The sequence below is a fragment of the Vicia villosa genome, linkage group LG2 (genome assembly GCF_029867415.1).
Source record: "Vicia villosa cultivar HV-30 ecotype Madison, WI linkage group LG2, Vvil1.0, whole genome shotgun sequence".
Lineage (NCBI taxonomy): Eukaryota > Viridiplantae > Streptophyta > Magnoliopsida > Fabales > Fabaceae > Vicia > Vicia villosa.
In genome coordinates, this window is record NC_081181.1 from 62512115 (window position 1) to 62518347 (window position 6233).

The following is a 6233-nucleotide window of genomic DNA, read 5'->3' on the forward strand; positions in this document are numbered from 1 at the left end:
CGCTCGGCAATGGCATCGGAGCTGTGATCATTTCCCCCACAGGAGGTCATACACCCTTCACCGCCAGATTGTGTTTCAATTGCACCAACAATATAGCCGAATACGAAGCATGCATTCTGGGTCTCAAAGCTGCAATTGATCTAAAAATCAAATTCCTTGAAGTCTACGGAGACTCGGCCTTGGTAATCTACCAAGTCAAAGGGGAATGGGACACAAAGCACCCAAATCTAATTCCATACAAAGAACATGTGTTGAGTTTGATTCCTTACTTCGAGGAGATCACTTTCGAACACATCCCACGCGAAGAAAATCAACTAGCTGATGCCTTAGCTACCATGTCATCCATGTTCAAAGTCAATTGGGACGACGAAGCTCCTATGATCACCATTTACAGGCAAGACGAACCAGCCTATTGCAATGAGATCAATACCGAACAAATGGAAGACAAACCATGGTTCCATGAAATACAAAGGTATCTCGAAACCCAGGAGTACCCTGAAGGGGCATCTATTAACGACAGAAAGTTTCTAAGGAGATTTGCCTCCAAATTCTTCCTAAGCAATGGAACTTTGTACAAGCGCAACCATGACTCGACTTTACTTCGTTGCGTAAACAAGAAGGAAGCAGAACAAATCATGGAAGACATACACAATGGTACCTTCGGTACTCATTCCAACGGACATACAATGGCTAAAAAGATCCTAAGAGCAGGCTACTACTGGTCTACCATGGAGACAGATTGCCATCATCATTCCAAAACTTGTCACAAATGCCAGATATATGCCGACAAAGTGCATGTACCTCCAGTTCCATTAAACGTTCTGACGGCTCCTTGGCCTTTCGCAATGTGGGGTATTGATATGATTGGAGAAATCAAACCTACTGCTTCCAACGGACATCGCTTTATCCTGGTCGCTATTGACTACTTCACAAAGTGGGTAGAGGCAGCTTCATATGCTTCTGTCACCAAGAATGTGGTAGCCAGGTTTATCAAGCACAATCTCATTTGTCGGTACGGCATCCCCGAAAGGATCATCACTGACAATGGCACGAATCTAAACAACAAAATGATTACTGAACTCTGCACGCAGTTCCAGATCAAACATCATAATTCTTCTCCATATCGACCAAAGATGAACGGCGCTGTCGAAGCCGCCAACAAAAACATCAAGAAAATCATACAAAAGATGACAGTAACCTACAAAGACTGGCATGAGATGTTACCTTTTGCTCTTCATGGTTATCGCACATCTGCGCGTACTTCAACAGGGGCAACTCCATTCTCGTTAGTCTACGGTATGGAAGCAGTTCTCCCAATCGAAATCCAGATTCCTTCCTTAAGGATCATGAAAGAAGCCGATCTAGACGAAGACGATTGGATTCAAACTCGATTCGACCAAATACACTTGATCGATGAGAAAAGACTTGCAGCTATCTGTCATGGCCAGCTATACCAAAAGCGCATGATCAAAGCATTCAACAAGAAAGTCAAAAGTCAAGCATACCAAACTGGTGGCTTGGTTATCAAACGCATCATCTTACCACAAGGTGATCCCAGAGGCAAATGGACCCCCACCTACGAGGGACCATTCATAATCAAGAAAATATTCTCCGGCGGTGCCATGTTGCTTACCACCATGGATGGCGAGGATTTCCCACACCCTGTGAATGCAGACATAGTCAAAAAGTACTTTGCTTAAAAAAAAAATACAGCTCGCTAAGTTGAAAACCTGAAAGGGCAACTTAGGCAAAAATGAGCGTCTCGGTGGATTGAAAACCCGAAAGGGCGATCCAGGCAAAAATTAGAGACAAAACAAATACAATCCCGGTAGGCTGAAAACCTGAAAGGGCAGCCTAGGCAAAAATTAGGGAATAAAGCATACAACTATGTCCCGCTCAGCTGCCTACTCACCGACAAGGTTCAACACCTCAAAGACACCGATCAGTCCAATCACTTTCTTCCAACAAGTGAGGGATGAGATGCTCGAAGACAGATTGGCAATAGCAGAATTGAAACTTGACTGGATCGTTCTCACATAGCTATTTCTTTTCATAAATACTTTTCAAAACTTTCTGACAATTTCCTACTTCTAGGATTGTTGTCTCCCTATACTAATCCGCCTATCACGGCACCTTTTCAAAAATCAATGCAGCTTATAACTAACATTTTCATTTTTTCTGTTTTGAATACGCGAGCATCCCAATGATATTTTGAATGAACATATGCATTTGAATATGATTGATGTTTACCAGGAAAAACAGGAATAGCATTCCGGACATGTCCCAATTATTTGGACATTATCCTAAACCAGCATCAGAAGGAAGTTTCCCCAATGGAGACACATTCCTCAACAAATCCCTCAAAAAGATTTTTCTTTCGAAAGAAGTCTTATTCCCCAGCAGGGTTGTTCCAGATTACTGTCTTCAGAAGGTGTGATCTCCGCACCCAAACTTGGTCAGATAGTGCATCGGAGGATTATGCATCTTCCTCATTCCCACTCCAAAGGGCGTCACAGTCCGAACTCTCAAAACTACTGTTCATCCCCGAGCAGTAATCAAAGATCCTTCAATAGAACATCCTGGTTCTCAAAGAATTTCCCCAACCCAGGGTACTCAAGCGAGACAGAAGATCATCAACAACCACGATGCCTTCACTTCCAAATGGCTAGCAGGGATTTATTTTCCCAATCACAATGCCTTCATTTCTTGACGACTAAGCTGGGATTTATTTTCCCAATCAGGAGCTTGACACGCTCTAAGCTGCATAAACCATGCATCACATTCACACTCATATTCACATTCACAATCATGCATCATACGCATATTCATACACAACATAACTTGCATATTTCTCCTCTAGCTCGAGGATCTCATATCATACATGCATCATAGACATCGCATATTATTAACTTGATTTTTCAGGTAGACAGATGTCTTCAGCAAAGATGTTCTCACTCACATGCAGTGTTCATCCTGAATCTTATTCAGACAAGCAGTCCTTTCAGATACAATCAAACCAAAGATTCACTCTGAAGAACTCTCATTCTCAACTCATTTATCATCTAACATTGCTAGTCTAAGGCGATACCTCAGACGGTTCCAGAACGATCTAGCATTTCAGATCTAAGGCGATACCTCCGACGGTTCCAGAACGATCTAGCATTTCAGATCTAAGGCGAAACCTCAGACGGTTCCAGAACGATCTAACATTGCAGATCTAAAGTGATACCTCAAACGGTTCCACAATGATCAACTTTCAAATCCTTCATCAAGATATAATCAACAGATTCATTCTGATGAACAAACCATCAACACATTGTCCAGGTGGCATCCGAAAGCCCATCTCAGGTAATGTTTCAATCTGCCAACAACATTTCACAGACAACATTCAAATGCAACTTCCAACATCTCTGCTGATCAAGGTAAGTGCAAATTTTCAGGGCATCTATTTATTCAATCATCTTCTACCCTCAGATTTCAGACAATCTCTTCAGGTTTAAGAAGATTGAATAGGGGCAACTGTTATACCCCAAAATTTGCCCACTTCTTTTTTCAGGAAAGTTTCAATATGAAAATTAAGAGTCTCATATAAACATGGATTTTTTCAAAATATCCTGACATATGAAGAACTTGGTTTTCAGAATTTTTCTTACACAGTAACTTGGCTTACAGTGGAATTTATTCTTACGCAAACGCCAAATACTGTTCTTTACTTCACAAATACTATTTATTTATTTTACAGATAAATAGTACTAACACAGTTCATGCAGGGTTAAATCTTTTTGCAGGCGCAAAAGCAGGAAACTCACACTGTACTGGTAACAATTGTTTTTGTTTTCCCACTAACTTTTGTGCTATATTCCATTATTTTCAAAATCTTTTCAAATCTATCCTTTCAAATTCAAATCTCAACTTTATTCTATCCATCTCTCTTTTCCCAACAATACCTTACACTTTCTTTCAAATCTCACTACCACTCAAATTTCCTTTTGTACGGAATCACATCATTCCCCAACGTCTCTATCATTCTTTCCATTCTATAAATACCTCTCATTCTTCCATACAAATCTCACATCAAATTCTAAATCATCTTTCAAATTTCCTACTTCATAATCCATTTTCTCTTCTTCCCTAGCAAGAATGGCAAAATGGATAGAGACACTGTTTCTTACAGTCATCACCATTGCTACGGTGATCATGACTTTCTTCTGCCTACACAGTCCTGAGAAGTGTGGACCTGCAATGGTTGCATTCCCAATCCTCTACATGTTATTGTTCATAGCATGGTTCATCAACCGTCATTTTTAAAATTTGCCGTGTTTCTTATTTCTTAAATGTACCGTTTATTCGTCGTACTGTTCAATATAGTATGTAATATTTATACTGTCAGTATTAAATGTTGTACTATTTGTCATAATATTGCTTAATTACTAAGATAATATTTTGTGTGTTTTCTGCCAGTCAAATATTTCTATTTCTGTGCATTAAATAATTTTCAGGTTATTATCGGTAATTTTGCCCGCATACCGTAAATATCAGTTATTTATTATGTTTCTGTTTTCTAACAAGTCATGTAAATAAATTTTCATGCTTCACACCAAACAAAAACAAAAATAACAACAAAAAAAAAAAAAAGAAAATTAACTTTGACGGTTGATTTTTCACTTTAACTGCTGCTTCAGTACACGAACAGTCGGTTGACAGACAAACTGCAGACAGTACAATTCACAGTGATTTGTACAATCAATCAAATCAATCATTCACAATTCAAATTTCCAAGATTTTTGTGTTAGAAGTCTTCTGAATATCACATGATTAGCAGAAACTCAACACTGCACAAAAATCAGGTACGCTTAACTGCCTCCTATACAGACAGTCCCTAATCAGGGTTTTTCTTGTTTTAACAGGAGCAACAAGTTTTGAGAGCTCAAATGGATTTCATATACATCCATACATCTCAAAGTACCATCATACAAATTTTCAAACTTCAATTCACTCAGACGCACCGTCAGCAGCTCAAACAGTCAACAGACGACCCGTTTGACCAAAAAAGTCAACTGACAGTCAAAAATGAAATTTTTTGTCAAAGTCCATATTTTGTCAAAGGATTCAACATTTGATCATTGGATGATCACAATTCATCAAGGAAAGATCAAAAATCAACAAAACCCTAAGATTCAAAATTAGGGTTTTTGCCTGAAAAGTCAACTCAACTTTGACTGATCATAACTCTCTCATCCTTCATCCAAAAAATGTCAACCAAAGCTCATTTTGAAGGAAATTCAATTATCTTTCAAATGCAATTGATCCCATGGTCATAGCATTCACCATTTGAAAAATATGGCCAAAGACATTACAGGTCATTTTCAAAGTCAACAAAAAGACACTTTTTTCAAATGGACACACAAGGAGAACCAAAAATCATTTTGATATGAGACCAAAGACATTGGTTAGAGGACTCTTTGAGGTTTCCAAAAAGTGCAAGATCTCCTTCATATGACAAAAATTGAAGGATTTACACCTTGTTGAAGTTGGCTAAATTTTGGGAAAATGCATGAAATCAACATTGCTCAAAAATGTTTTTTTTCCAAATGAGTCCAAGTTTTTATGGTCCAAACATCTTTGCCATGTTACTATGGGCCTCCCACGACCAAGACAAAGCCCACATCTTTATTGGCCATTTTTTGCATAATTTTATCTTACTTTAAGATTAAAATTAAAAGGAAAATGCATGGATAATGGTTGCTTGGCCTCCAAGTATGACTCACTTCAAGGAATCTTCATTTTTTCTGCAAGAATTGAAGAGCAAGACAAGAGCATTGAATGGAGTCAAGCTTGGTCAACAATTCAAAGATTTTTAATATTTTAAAAATCAAACTTTCAACAAAGACAACAAAGCTTCTTAGCTTGAGTTCCAAGCAACTTTGGGCTATAAAAGAAGCATCATACTTCAGCAAAAGAGACACACGAAATAGGGCAAGAGTATAGCAAGAAATATCACAAAAATTCTCAAAATTTGCATATACTTTGTAATTTTCAAATTCAAATTTCCAATCAATATCAATACCAATAAACACTTCTAATCATCTCCTCAAACATTATAGAGTAAGATTGAGCTCTAAATATAGACATATGAGAGTCGTATAAAGCACTTAAAGCTCTTCATGTACATATGAGTTTTATTTTCGTTTTTGTATATGCAACTAATTTCACTGCAAACTAACCACCCTAAC